A 15,570-nucleotide genomic window follows, 5' to 3' on the forward strand; every position below is an offset into this window, starting at 1 on the left:
GTCTGTGGTTCCGCTGAAAGGTCTGCTGCCCGCTTACGGGTGGCTGCAGCTGAGCCCGGGTGTCTGGCGGTGGTGGCGGGGTCTGGAGACCTCCTGCTCTACCCGTAGGTGGCTACGGAGGACAGATTAATTGCAATTTCAGGCTGTTCTCGTTATCGCTGTGCTATTAATTACGTTAATGATGCATTCATTTAGATTGAAAATACGATACTAGTAAAGTTTAATTAAAAAAATCAATAACTCATTAGCACATTATTGCTACACCTATATGCGTCACCAGATTAATCTCCTGTGCTGGAGGAGTGATCACACTTCAGTTCTGCATCGATACGTCTTTGTGTTGGAAGTGATTTGTTGGTAGGATAATTGCAAAAGGGGAGTTATTTAGTCACCGCTTTTCTTTAGACAGCAGGCTACGGACCGAGAGTCAGATCAATTCTTCTCTTTGGTCTAGGCAGAGCTGGTCGTAGCCCCGGGTAATATTTATCTTTTCTATTTTTGCTCGTAGAGAAAATACGGCATTGGTGTTTGCATGGCTAGTTGGAATTTTGTCTTCTCACGGCATGTGGGAAGGAATAAGACACTGAACTGTTAATTAGCGGCCACAGTTCTGGCGCACAGCCCGGAGCGTTACGGGTAAAGCTGCCTGCCTTGGTGCTGGGGCTGGGCGGCACGGCCAGCTGCCGGCCCCCGCTCGCCCCGCCACAGCCCGGCCTGGTGGTGCACTGGTGGCATGGCTGGAGGCTTAACACCGCTTGGGTTTGCGTATGGGCGTGTATGTGCACGCATATATGCCTGAGCAGAGCAATGTTTTGTATTTCTTAGTGGGACAGATGGGAGAAGGAGCAGCAGTGAACCACTGGAAACTATCCAAATGTTTAAATGAAAAGTGAACTGAAGAAAGAACATTTCTGAAAATGTCTTTGCTCCTTAGTGGATAAAATACGCTCATTACTGTTGTGTTCGCATGCATCAGCTAGTATAGTCTTTAATTAAATTATCCCTGACTGATGTAGTGTCATAGTTTCTCAGACAGCAGCTGAAGCTCGTGCTGCAGCACAGAAATCTCGACAAGCGATGGAGACCATGACTATGCCCAGCAGACCGGTAGATCAGTCCCTGCCTGACCAGCAGCACTGGGCACAGGTGTTCCCACTGCCATAGCAGAAAACTGGTTTTCAAATGCTGCAAAGAGCACGCTGCAGAGCATCTCTGACCTAGGCCCATGCCGCAGCTTCCTGTGCTGAGGGCGGGATGGCTGCCCAGGCCGGGAGCCTACAAGGAGAAGGCAGATGCCTTTTGGGGCTGTGAGCTCCTCCCCTTCAGAGACCGCAGTATGGGCTGCAATCTCTTGCCAAATGCTGTGATGAATTTATTTTTGAGTTTCCATTAGCTACAGCGCAGAGTAGCTGCACGCCTGGTCTTGTGCTGCTTTCTGGGCACCAAGGGCACTCGTGGGCTCGCTGGCCCCGACACCAGGGCCGGGGGTCCCTGCGGGCAGCAGTGCCACGGGGCTCCCGTCTGTGCGTGGTGGGGAGCGGAGCGGTCACCTTGGTGGGGACCACATGCCTGCGGGCACCTCTTCCATGCCTTCCCATGAAATGTCACCTGTGATGCATGAGCAGTCAGCAATTAATACTAACGCCGGAACGGTTCTTGGTCCGTGGATCCCAGGGGCTGAGGCAGAACCGGGACCCAGCTGGTGCTGGGGGGCTGGCATCGCTGTGCATCTTCTGGAGAGTGCTGGGGCCTTCCCTGTCCATCACTGCTGGCTGCCACGAGGTCAGAAAACGTTTGTATGAAATTTTAGGTGATGTTATCTTAACCCATACGTCGTGTTTCTTTTTTCCCTACTGGTATCTGAGGATGTTTGCGCGTTAGTACATACTGCTTCTGGGTGTGCCCTATTGCCAGGCTTCAAATCCCACACCAAGTTTCTGGAGCTATAACGGTGCTAACAATGCTAACAGTGACTCGTTATTAATAATTCTGCTTAGCCAATGTGCATTGCTTTTCATTTTCCTTGTGCTGTACGTACATTAACTAATAAATCTCCACAATATCCCAGTGAGAGTGGTAAGTGCTGTTATTTTTGTTTCATGGACAGCAAAATGAGATACAGAGAGGTTAATAGCAAGTCTAATTGGACAATAATTACCCACTTACCACACTGGAAATTAAGAAATAATCCTCCCATTGTCATTACATCAGCAGAACAAGGAGAGAGCAGTACTCACATCCTTCTTATCCCACTGTTTAGCCAAACAGTTCACATGCAGAGGGAACGCAAGAGTAGACAAATTGTTCTTTTTTGTTTAACATTTATTTTCCATCATTGAGTAACTTCAGGGTAGAAGACAATTATACAGTTTCCCCTGAAATATATTAGATCTAAGTAAAAGTCAAGCCCTATTTGCAAAATGTATGTTTTGGAAAAGAAATGGAGGAAACATGATTTAATTAGTGCTGTGGAGTATTGTCACTCCATTTTTCCTGAAGAGGGGAAAAAGTGTAGCAAAAACCTCTGACCTGGGGAAGGGAAGGGGAAAGCCCGGCTCCTCCTGTGACCGTGTGGTAGGTGTGCTCGGTGCTGTCCTGGCAGGGGCTGTCCTCATCCTCCACCCCAGGTGGGTGTGCAGCAGGGGTGTCGTGCTGACGGTGGCATCGTGTTGTCACCCTAAATCCTCAGACGGGCAGCAGTAACAGCCACAGCCGGTGCAGGACACGAACATCGCGGTGAGGATCACCCGGCCCACCCCAGGGAAGGGGCTGCTGGGCTGGGCGTTACGGCAGCATCTCACCGCAGTGCACCCTTAGCACCCGTGCAGAGCTCTGCTGGGGGTGCCAGAGGGACCAGGAGATAAATGCAGTCCCAGACACCACCCTTCTGATGTATTTATTTATCCCCTAGATAAATTGAGGGGGGGGAAGACTTCTGCATTAATGAAATTGATTTTCCTATTTGTTAATGTCAGAACTTAGAGATTTCCTTTCATATCAAATTTCTTCAGACATCACTACCAAGGAATAGACCCACAGCTTCCTTAAAAGACAGGAAAAGTCCCCGATGTCAGCGCTAGCATGGGGGGGGGGGGGGGGGGAAAGGCAGATTGAGTGAAGGCCCTAACTCCAGGAACAGCCTTCCTTTCCTTCAGAAGTGATGTTGCTTAAACGTTCTGTCCTGCAGGAACTGGGGCGACGGGCTGGAGGGCTGAGGGTTTGCTGTGGGGCGAAGGGCTGGCGGTTTGCCTTTCCGCCATGCACGGGAGCTCTGCAAGAGACTGACGGGGCTTCGGGGAAGTGGTTTTGGTCTTGCCTTGGTGCAGAGCCACCCTGCTTTAAAAGGTTGGGGTCTGACAGCGGGCAGACCGTCCGACCCGGTGCATCTCCCTCTGCATCTGTCAACATCAGGAAAACGGTGTGATCTGCAACTGATCTTTATCTTCCCTCGTTTAAAGGAAAGACACTCAAGCCGTTGTTATAGCCTTCAAGCAAGCTTACAGCTGACACTTTGTGCATTTTAGTTGCATCAAGACACAAAATAACTGCTCCGAGTCCAAAGGCCCTGAGTTAGGGCTCAGCAAGTAATTGCCAGGTGATAAACTCTCGGTCCTGTGCACTGCTGGAATTATAAATTCCCAAGGTTTTGTTTGCACTGAGTATTTCCTGTAGAAGTAATCTTTAAGACTTTTGTAGCAGTGAACTTTATCAATAGGACAGCGATATAATACTTCAAGCTGTGTGTGAGCAGCTCAGGGTGTTATTTTGGTTTTGTTTCTTAACTCCGTGTTCAGGCAGCAGGTTTAGGTAGCCCAGCTTTCTGAGTGCTTAGCGCGTGCCTGCCTTCTTGGAAAGGGCACCGCTGCCCTGCTCGGCGCTTCTGCAAGCTCCGTGTCCCTGTCAGGGACAGAAACCCGGCAGCAGGCAGGCGCCGGCCCCTGGGCAGAGCTGGCAGCCGGGTGGCGCGGCCACGGGGAGCGGGCAGGGGGCTCCTGCCCTGGTTGGAGGCTTTAAAGAGGAGCCAGCGCTGTCCCACAGCTGCCTTGTGGCTTCGTTTCATGCATGTGGCTGCTGCACCGAGGTGGTTTGTGACGAGCCACAGTGCTTGACCCGTGGCTGGATAATCTGCTCGTCACCAGGAGATGTCTGGAAGACGTCTTGAAAAATTGTGAAATTGCAACTTTGGCTTGGTATCTACTCCTGTGATTTTGGATTATGCACAATGCCGGTTTCCCTTGTAAATCAGACGCCAGCAGTGCTCTCACAGGAAAGAACAAGCGCGTGTCACAGGAAGAGAGCCCTGGGAAGGGCCCAGCTCCGCCTGCCGCAGGGCTCCCGGTTTCAGGGCGCTGCTGTAATGCGCATGCTATGTGTAATGGGAAAAACACCCCCTGAGACAAGGATGATCGGAAAGGTATTTGACATACTATATGTAACTGTGCTTTTCATCATTCTCACTCATGCTGTATTTTAACTTCTATTTCCCCTTCTGCCCCCATTAGAGTGCCTGCCATCAGCCCCTTTAATGGAAGGTTTATGAACTGTGAAATCCACCATGTGCAGTTGTCATTAGTCCATTGCGAAAAGTCATAAATCATGATTTTTTGCAAAAAGCCCCTCACTGACCTCTGATTTAATATCCTGGGTGTTGGGGAGGTCAGGTGAGTTTTCCACGAAGCGGAGTGCTCTGCAAAGCACCAGGTCGAGGGGTGCAGGTCCACCTTCTGCAGCGCCGCTCAGTTTAGAAATCCCTTTCGGTGCCTGTATCCACGTGGGCCTTGGCGCACATCCTCACATTTGCACTGTACGTAAGGAGGTTGCACTGTGCTCTGCCCAGCTGCCAGGCGTGCCCTGCTTATCTCCGAATTGCCGCACCGCTGTGGGTGCTCACACAGCAGCCTGCTGCGCGCGAACGGGGCCGCACGGTGCCCTGTACAAACCCGAGGGACCGTGCTCCTCTGAAGGAAGGTTTTCTTTTCTGTGATTTACTGTACTCTACGCACTTTGAGCTGAAGGAGAAGCTACATCTCAGTAGTTTCAGTGGGTATAAAAATAATAAATGCTCAATGAAAATATACGATAGACTTGTTTTGGAAATGGATTAGCTGACGGCCAAAGACCTGATACAGCAGGCAGTGTTGCTAAGGTTGTACTTTATTAGGCACTTCCTCATTGTGGACAGTTAGGGCATTAATTCTAAATGCTGACTTGTTTCTTAAACCACCTGTCTTTTTCATAATTGCTTTCTGCTTTAGATGCAGAAATTTCACTGTGATTCCATATTAAATTGATTCACAGTCCGTTTACTGCACGCTTCCATATGTCAGTGTGTGTATATGCAATAGATGCGAGTCTGCCAGTTAAATGCTAATGTTTAACCAATAACTAGAACGCTATACATAACATGGTTAATTATCTGAGATTTGAACAATGAGATTGAACATAAATTGAACTTAATTATTTTATTCATTCTGACCATTCACAGAGAAAAAATTTGGACAAATCATAATAGTTTAGACAATTGTATGTACACAAATATAAAAGCATACCTATCCTATGGTTAATTTCCAGTGGTAACGCTATGTTAATTCATTTTTTCTTAACGTTTAACCTTTCCTCTACAAAGTAAGTAAGGCTATTATACTAACGACAATCACTATATTAATTTAGCGTTTTGAATATTAGTTCCCTAGTGACCTGATTCAAAACAAATTTTTCTTCCAAATCAGCATTCCTGAAGGTGTTTTGATACACAGTGGAACTCAACTTTCGGTGTTACAAATGAAAACAAACTGTAAGATATATTGGAAGAAATACTACATTACATTCTGATTTCATGTGATGAACTGTAACGGTTGCATACAAGTAGAGGTAAATGTCTGCCTGTGCAATTTAGCTACAATTCTCATACAGCTTCTACAGAAAAGTAGGATTTGGGTTCTACAGTCACTAAAGCACCAGGATAATGTTATTTAAGTAGCTAGTCCTCCTTGTGTAGGTGTTTCAGGATCACTACTACATAGTTTAATGCAGAATGAAATTTCTTATATGTAATGGCATTTTCCTGATTTTATCAAAAATCTATATTGTACAATGTAAAATCATCATCTTTATCCTGAGGTGAATTGTGTAGCACTAATGCAGTTTTTGATTAAATTATTTAATGATCAATAAATCTACAAAAATCTGTTATTTGCAATTATTCTATAAAATTGATCAGTAGGTATACCAACTGCAAGCTCAGACAGGAGATCGGCCTATTGATGCATCATATTTTGATGGGAATGCTCCTCCAGATAAAAAAAATTATGACAAAAATAGATTTTCTGTCATGGGTGGTTTCATCCTTTTTTTTAATGCACTCCAAAGATTTCCATAAGGCATCATCTGCTCTTTAAATGCATATTATAGAACATCAATGAAGCTCCCTGAAAGTCAATATCTTTTGTCGATGAATAAAATATTAAAACTAATGATCTGACCTGTTTTGTATTTAGCTATTGATTCTGCCTCTCTCTCTGGCTTTGTTTTCCTGCGCCCCCCCAAAGTCAGGGATTTGGGTCTGTTCCCTTGCAGGGAAGCTGCAGCCCCATTGCTCACGCTCCGGGGTTGTGTGCCCACCGCTGGGGGCCCGGGGCTGCTCCGGGGGGGGGCACTGGGGGCTCTGCCCTGGCAGGGCAGCGGCTGCACCCCCCCCTTGCTGCAGTCGGAGGGCTTCAGGGAGGTGGTTGCTCCCGTTCTGATGAGTGAATTAAATTACTCTTAAGTTGGCTTATGTGAATCGATCTGTGCAGCGTGGTGCTGGAAAGGCAGGGGCATCCACTTATTTTATTTACAGTGATGCTGCCTGCAGTGGGAAAAGGGTATTTTTATTGTATAGATTTTAATTAAGGCTGAAAATAGCCTCTCAATTTTATAGCTAAAATTGGATGGAAAATTCGTTTCTGCGTGAGTCTGAGCTGCCTGTTTCAGTAATTTGGTTGATTAGAAGTTGAATTGGAGATTGAGGACACCAGTTTACACAAACAGTATTTTAAGTATTTTTATGGCACTAAATAAGTGCCATTGTGAGTAAATTGTGGTAAGTGGCTACAGGGGAGCGAAAGGACGAGAAATGGTGCTGTACCTTCAGTCCTGCTTTCTGAAGGCCGAACTGTGCATTTCAGCACTAAATGGCAGAACCTGGTGCGCTGTGTGAAATGTTCCTGAATTGCAATCAGCGCTGCTCGGGGTGCCCCCCTCCCTCTGGGAGCACGCTGCTACCCCCCCGTTGTGCTCGGTGCCGCAGGAGGCGGTCAGCAGCGAAGGGGGGCAAGGGAAGCCCACAGGTGGCACAGGACGCTTGGAAGAGCACCTCAACGGGCTGGGAAGCGCGGCTCCTGCCCTCGGTCACTGCTGCCACCCCAGGGCGTGAGCGGAGGGCAGGGATGTCTCACGGAGGTGCGCTCTGTGCCCCAGGGGGGGTGCGTGCACCTTCTGAGGGTGCTGTAGGAAGAGCAGAGTTGTCAGCACCCAGCGGGGCTGCGCCTCCCTGACACGTGCTGAAATACTTCCCGTGCTTGCCAATCCTTCCTAGAGTGCTGGTGGGGGTTCAAGCCTGTCTCTGACCTACTGACTGCTTTTTTGTCTCCTGCCAGCCCCTGGGAAGGTGACTGGGGTAAATCTGGAGAACCCGAAGCATGGCTGACTTACCTGGGAGGGGTCTCGGGGGACTTACAGGGAAGAGGGTCGGGATGGAGGCAGAGCAGGGCGGTGTTTCAAGCTGTGCAGTTGCGCGAGTCCTGCAGAACAGAGTGATCTTGCAAGTTTCATTTCATCTGCTTGTGTGAAAAAAACCAGCATTTATTGCGTAGTTTCTGTGTTCCAGTTGCAGAATTTAAAATTTTAGATCACTTACAATAGGACAATGGAAGGAAGTGCTAACCAGTGACAGTAGGCAGCATTTTGTCTTTTCTGCCAAGAATCTAACGTGCAGGAAGCAGGTGCCACAGCAGCGGCGGTGCAGAGATGATGGAGTTGCAGCTGGCAAAGCACAAGGTTTCTCAGAAGAAGAAAAGAATTGCAAGCATCCCAAATGCCACTGGGGAAAGCTGGAAAAGCACCATTTTCTTTCAGATCAAGACAATTTTACTCACGTTTTTCAAATAACTCACATGTTAGGTTTTTGTTCATCCTTGTTTCTCTCAGTAAGGACAAGTTGCCATCCAGCACTATCTGCTCTGGCGCAGGGAGCATTATCTTGCTTTGCAGCCTGTACTGCATTTTCCTAGAGCAGATAAATTAAAGAGGGTTAGTGACTCTGTTATTTACATATGTAATGTTTTTGTTTCCACTACACATTCTTTGTCACAAGGTCTAACCAGCTAGGTAATTGCAGATGATGGCTCTTGGCTGTTGTCAGTGTCCAGAGCCATAACCGACTGCTGGGAAGTACAAGAAATAATGAAATGGTCAGTAATTCAACCCCAAACATTTCCTCATAGATAAGTCCCGAAGTATAACACATCTGGAAAAACCACACTGAAGTCAGACAAAATTATGTTTATCTCACCAAAATATTACTAGAAATCCTTGCTTATTTATCCAAAAGTTGCATTCCTTTGCAAGTTGGGTTTGTTTGTATACTTCAAATTGTTACAAAACTTGTTCATTTGGTTAATTTACATTATTTGGGTCAAGCATAACTGCTGTGGAACACAGGATGTGATTTTTGAGTGACTGTTGTCTTTCTGGCACAGGGGGTGCTTCAGGTGGCAGCGGCCCGTCAGTGCTGTCCTCAGGAGCTCTCGGCCGTCCTGGACTTTCTCCAGGAGCGTGGGAACAAGTTCAGCCAGACATGACTGAGAAGCAGTCCAGAAATATCCTATGGACAGAAGGGATAAGGGCAAGGTTGCTGTTTGGGGGCTTTGGACTCATTCCCATCTGCTGTCAAGGCATCTCCAGCAGGAATAGCATGTAAAGTGAAGGAGGTAAGATCCATCTTGTAGAAAACGGATGTATAGAAGGGAAAAAAAAAACTTTTAGCTGTAGTCAGTTTTAATTGGTCACTTCAGTTAATCTCTTTTGTTTGATATGGACCTGATGACCACTATTGCCTATTTATTTTATCAGGAGTTTAGCATTGGGAAAGCTCTCTTACAAATATGATTAAAGAAATGCGGAGAATCAAGCTAATAAGCTAATGCTACGCTGCTTAGCTGATAGATAGGAAGAGAGAATGAATGTTAACTGCAAATTAATACACAACAGATTTTCAGTATGTCATATCCTGATACATCGAGAAATTTTGCTTTCTTATAGACAGGAAAACCACTAGTTTATCACCTGGAAAAAATAAGTGCACTAGTCATGCTTGCTTGTACATTTACAGCTTGCTAGAAATCAGTTCTTTCTCCACCACTCACTCACAGAGCTCTTTGAAGATGTCCTGTTATCTCAGTATATCAGCAGTACTGTAGTTGCTGGGGGATGTATTCCTGCAGGGTCTCATAACCATGCAGGAACAGAACCAGAACAATGCAGGACCAAAGTGCTTCTTTCCAGATGCATCCAATGGCCATTACGCAACACAAATGAGGGGAAAAAAAATAAGTATTAAACACACAAACACTTGAATCAAGATCCTTCCTCTTCTTTTGCTAACGAGGTTCCTGGAGAAGGGTCCCTTTGCTTTCGGGCACGGTTCCCGTGAGGCTGCAGCCTGGCTTCCCGGCCAGAGGCGAGGCTGGCGCGGTGCCCTGCGGGCCTCCCACGCCTGCCGCCATCTGCCGCCAGCCAGCCGCTTGTGGGGTGACCACACCGAGCACAGGAAATATCGAACCTTTGCTGCTGTGAAAAGCACCTAGGTCAGAAGGTATAAGTCAGCATTTAGCCCTTCCACATCCTACAGTAATTAAGGAAACCTTAAAAAAACGAATTTGTCATCAATTCTGGATGAAGGAAGGGATAACAGCTGAAAGTTTATTTTAATCACAATTTATTCTCCCAGCAAACTGCAGAAAGAGGAGTTTTTCCTGTACAAATAGAACTATTTTTTCCTTTATTAGAAGCATCATGAACTGGTTTGAGTGAAAATTATTATAAAGACCTTAGTTACATCCTTCAAAAAATTTCTCAATGAAGACTTTAAAAAAAAAAAATCAAAACCTTGCTGACTAAAGAGCACGGAGCAGAACATTTTGTTGGGTGAAAAAATTGAGTGTCTTCCAAGTATTTGGGGAAGAAAGATGATACTGTGACATCCCAATACAAGTACTGGGATGTTATATCTGTAAAAATATATCAATGGCCTAATAAAAAAAAAAAACACCTGTAAGGGAGGAGTAGGTATTCCCAAAGCATCCACAATATAACAGAGCAGACTGTATCTGGCTGCCTGCAGACTAGCATTAAAGAGGCAGCTGTATATGGAATTGTATGAACTTAAGCAAATTTTAAAAAGACAGAGCAGGATGAAATAGGAAGGAAAAGGGCTGCTATGATTAACGCAACTTGAGCAGATAAGAACAGCTCTGGTACAACAACAGTGCTGGAGCAGAACACAAAATGGACGGTGGGGTAAGAAAGTTCAAACGTCATCTCTAGCAGATGTTGGGAGCTGAGTGGGATGTGGGAATTACCCCTTTGGTGGAAAAATCAATAGGAAGAGCCAGAAAGAATGGAATTATTGGATCGCAGCATCAGAAGTACATAAATTTTCCAGTCCCAGGTAGCCCATCTGTATTTGATGGTTTTCTGATGAGTGTGTCCCTTTGGCTTTGCCAGCACCGATGCTTTTATTTACTTAATCTCCAGGGTTGCTTTCCAGGTGATCTGAAAGAAAACAGCAATGATAATTAGTACATAGTTTATCTATAACATTTCTTATGTTCAGCTCTCAGAGTGGTTACAAAGTGGTGCCATTTCGGCAGAAGAACTGGGATGGACGCTGAGAGGGAAGGACGGGAGCCAGGACCTGCGCAGCCCACATCCCGCGGAGCCGCCACGTGCCGTGATGTCTCGCCGCACCGGCCTCCGTCCTTGTTTCACCTCTCTCCCGTGGGAATGCTCTGAAAGCTGAAGGGAAGGGCTGGGCCCGTACGTATGAAAGAGGTAACGTTCTCTTCTGTTCTCCCAGCAGTTACGTGCTGTCTTCCACATTCTGTTCATTTTCCCTGTGAAGCTCACAAAGCGTCATGCAGAGCTGCTCACCTATGGCCCTCGGTGTCAGGGAGAGCTCCTGGAGCCTGGGTGCAGCACAGGAAAAACGGGATCGTTAGAAGGCTGACCAGCAAAGGCGCGTGCAGGGCAGCACTCGCGGATTTGCAGCCATGCTTCTCGTCAGGGACCAGGTTAACCGGAGGCAGCTGCTGGGAGGAGGCAAGAGGGACGGCCTCTTGCAACAGGGAGCAGCAGCACCGTTTGGTGTGGCTCTGAGAACACAAAACAGGGACCCTCCTCCCCTTTTGCCTGTGGTAAGTTGAATGCAGCTTTCCCCATTTCACACAAGGATATTAAGAAACAAATTAGCCTAGAAACTTCAATTAGTCGTAATCCCAACGAGGCCCCCGGGAAGAGATAACCAGGCAAACAAACTTCTTAACATTTCCCCAGCCAGGCCAGCTGGCAGGACGGCACTCTCCAGAAAATTAATCAAATCAGTTGCCCAGAGAAAATTGCTCAGCCCAGGACCACTTTCTCATTGTTTACAGGAACTTCTGCCAGGTGGTAATGTTATTCATGCAGTGCAGGTGAGTGGGAAAATACAAATCATACAAATAACAGTGGGTTTATACTGCCCCGCTAAAGATCTCATGTGCCTTTTAGACTAAGTGGAGCTTTAGTAGCTGTGCAGCTATTTCAGAAAATCAGTGCTGGCAGGACTTTGGCATTCTGCGGCACAATTGATCTGAACGCTTTGGAGGTTTTGGAGTATCACCTGGAAGTTTCTAACATGAGAAGATTTAAGATCACACGCCAACCTAATGTGCTTTGGCATATTTTATTTATCAGTTCTCCTGTTCCAAACAAGGGTGGAGCTAGACAAAATTACAAATTATCTGTATTTGCCTTGTATAGCAGATCGTCATGTGTACAGAGCTTAGAACCACAATAAAACCACAGGCTGCAAAATACCATCCCCTCCCCGGGAACCCTTCTCCAGGTACGTCTCTGCAGTGCACCAGACCCTGTGAGATGGCGATACCTGTGACTACCTTTGGCTGTGAGAGTAGTGCTCGTCTTTCAAGATGTGACCCATGTGAAAGTGGAGAGGAATGCTGACTGTAACATAGCTGATAAGGTTTACTCGTGTACTTTACTGTTTGGGATTTTGCTGGCAATTACCGGAGTGAGATAAAAGTGTTCCAGGAAAAAGAGGGATGGGAGAAAAAAAAGTCCAAACTGCAAATAAGCAGAGGGGTATCGTAGTTTTACAGATGCACATAATATTGATCAAAATGCCACTTGCACAGCCTGGCTGATACCTCCAAATTATGCAGTCTCCCTGAGCTTACAGAATGCATGAAATACATGATGGAGTCGCCAGTTTGTGGATGCAGGAGGCTTAAGATCTGGAGTACAGAACATACATGCCTGATGCCTATATAGTATATACATACCTGAAGCAGGTTATGAGATCAAGAAAGGGAAAGGTATCCATTTCATCACAGTAACTATTATTAATTTTTATGACTTAGTAGGTGGAATCTCAAAATGTTCAAAATAAGTCCCGATGCTTTCTGGAGCTGGCACCAGAGCAGCCCTTGGCCCTGGGCGATCATTATTGCTTTGTGGTCTCGTGTTCAGACCTACCATTACTTCTGTCTGAACAAAGGGCTCAGATTTTCTTGGCCTTCTCTAATGCTAACCTAATGCTCCTTTTATATGTTTTATATGAGGATTATAATCCTTGAGCAGGGGCTGGTGCAGACGACTTCCAGACATCCCTTCCAACCTCAGCTGTCCCTGCCTGTGAACCCTGGCTTCAATGCGAAGCCGCTCTCGTGTTCTGCAGGCCATGGGGACGTTACTATGCTGTGTGTGTGCCACACGTCAGCCCCCGTCCTCCTGCAGCTCTTTGTGGTGGGGATGAACCACGCAACCAGAAAGCACTTAGGTTCAATTTTAATCTCTTCTCTGTAATCGTTAACAATGATTTCTAATCAGAATGACATGTACTGATGGATGGTAATAGTTGCCCAGAACTGAAATGGATACTTACTGAAATCTTTAGTTCAATTCTTATTAAAACATCAGCGACTGCCAATTTTTAATACACATTTTCAATTGTGAAAATTGTTGCTATATGAATTATAATCAAGCCCTAATATGCCCAACTTAGGACAAAATATATTGGAAAATATATTTAAAGCTATTGCTTGGACTACAGCCTAATACATCTTACCTATAGTAATTGCTTTCTCTGAATAGATTTGGTCACACAAGAAACATTACTGAATTTTAGCAGAGAAAAATGGAAACAAAGAACAGTCTTTTTTTCACTCTATTTTTATTTCAGTGTGCATCAGATCCTGGTTTTATAACTTATTAATGATAAATTGATCTCAGGAGATATTAACTCTGTATTTACAGAGTGTTTAGACATGCTGGGGGCTGTTTTAAATGTACCAGCTGCTCAGCATTGATTTAAGCACACAGATGTTCCTATTAGCATAACATTCAAATTCGATGCCCTTCTTATCTGCATCCTCCAAGTGCACAAAAGCAACAGCAGCCGTAGCAGAGGGGGTGCGGGCAGGAGGAAGCCCCTTCCCCATCTGCAGCAAGGCCTAGTGCCATGGTCCCACCATGGCCCTCTGGTCCCCTCCTGCACCCGGCTGCCCTGGGGCACCCATGGGCTCCCAGCACGTGCCCGTGGAACCCAGGCGGGTGTCAGCGAGGGCAGGGCTGGGGGCTGGCACCCAACCGCCCCGGGGTACGCGGGAAGGACGGGCACTGGCCCGGGCTCAGCTCGGTGCAGGTGTGCTTCCTGCTGTTTGCACTGCTCTTGGGCTGTGCTGTCCTTTGAGGTGCTGCTTGCAGCTCTGTTCTGGCTTTTGCTTTGTGTTTTAGAGGCACGAGCTGTAATGGGAACTAATGTTAGTTGTCTTTGAACCAAAGGAACTGCGTATAATGGCACAAATTGGTGTCTGGCTCAGTGAATTGCACGTTACAGAAACGTGCCTGAGTCGTTGCCCAGGACTGGAGCTCCACGCTGCTCCTGAAAAGGTCAGGTCCAAGCCTGGCGTGACTCTCCCCCGGCGTGCCTACTGCTGCGGGAGGCAGAGCCGTTTCCTCAGCAGCAAGGCAGCAGACGTGTCGCAGCGTTTCTGAATAAGCTCTGAATTCTCCCAGGTTTCACAGTAATCTTCGTAGTAAAAAAAGTTCATTTAACTTTTCTTTCCTTATTAGCTATTTTAAAATACGCTTTCTGTGGTTAATCACAATGAAAATTACAGCAATTATGACATACTTATAAAGTAAATGTTATCACAGGGCTATAAAGTCTTCATGCAGAGGGCTGCTTACTCCAGGTAGCAGAGGTGGGAGAAGAACCCCAAGCATCTTTCTTTTTTTTTTTTTGTTTCAATTCCTACATAGTTTTCTGGAGAAAGAAATATCTTCTGATTATTTTCAGTCCAGCCGTGAACAGGAATTTTATTAAATTCCACCAGAAAACCTCCCTTTGTCTCAGCTCAGCCCCCTAAACCCACCACACTACCATGCTCTAAATAAAGAGCTGGACTTTGAATATTTTAGGCCAATAACTATATTTTTTGTAGGAGAGGGGGATTAATTTTACCTTCCACTTCTCTTTGTCTGTTAAACAGCTTTGGTCTCCAGCCATTTTCTCACTGGGTTGTTTTACGTATACGATTTTCCACATGTATATTTTTGTTCATTTTTCCTGGCAGCAGCTTTGAGCAATACCTTGTAGCAGTTGATGCCTGCATTTTAATGCCTTGTGGGCTTAGGCAGTATGCTTTCAATAACAAGAAGCTTTACTCAAGAGATCAGGACCATACGAGGAACACAGAAAGGAGAATTGTTTGCTGGCTCCTTGCAGCCCCATAAGAACCATCCAGCTACCCAGTAGAAATATGAAGTAATGCCAGCAACAGAACTGGAAATGGCTTCAAAGTCCAACTCATATCTTGTCAAAGATGAGGAAAATATTGCAAAGAAAATATCAAGGGCTCAAGACGGATTTTTCTAGGCATTTTGTTACAGAAGTCTTTACCACCCCCTGCAGAGGCAGTCAAGACTAATGGGAACATTAGTACAGCAGAAGACTGCATATCAAAAGAGTCCCTGGAGCAAATAACACCCAGTAACTAGAGCATCACTGGCACTGTACTCCAAACCACCACCCCCTGTCACAGAAATGAGTAAAAGGGTCATAAACAGCAGAGACAAAATTTTTGCCTTGTGACTGCAAATAAGCACCCAGCAGAGCTGTTAAAAGTTGCTTGCTGAAGAGAAAAATATGATTCTTCCAGCTTTATGGGCCATGTTCAGATAGCTCTTACTCCTATACCATAAATCCAATTTTCACATAGATTAAACAGAAAGCCATCACGGGCTCTGCTG

The 15,570-nt window shown here is 46.0% G+C and overlaps 1 long non-coding RNA gene across 2 annotated transcripts in view; it reads left to right on the forward strand.

Moving 5' to 3' along the window:
• LOC106032656 (uncharacterized) overlaps positions 1-15,570 on the forward strand; it is a 64,668-nt gene that overhangs the window by 39,694 nt on the left and 9,404 nt on the right. For both annotated transcript variants that reach the window (XR_010834968.1, XR_010834969.1), the window contains exons 2-3: positions 8,739-8,969; positions 10,874-11,091. This is a non-coding gene — a long non-coding RNA (uncharacterized lncRNA). The remainder of the gene's footprint in view (positions 1-8,738; positions 8,970-10,873; positions 11,092-15,570) is intronic.

This window comes from Anser cygnoides, chromosome 14 (assembly GCF_040182565.1).
Source record: "Anser cygnoides isolate HZ-2024a breed goose chromosome 14, Taihu_goose_T2T_genome, whole genome shotgun sequence".
Classification (NCBI taxonomy): domain Eukaryota; kingdom Metazoa; phylum Chordata; class Aves; order Anseriformes; family Anatidae; genus Anser; species Anser cygnoides.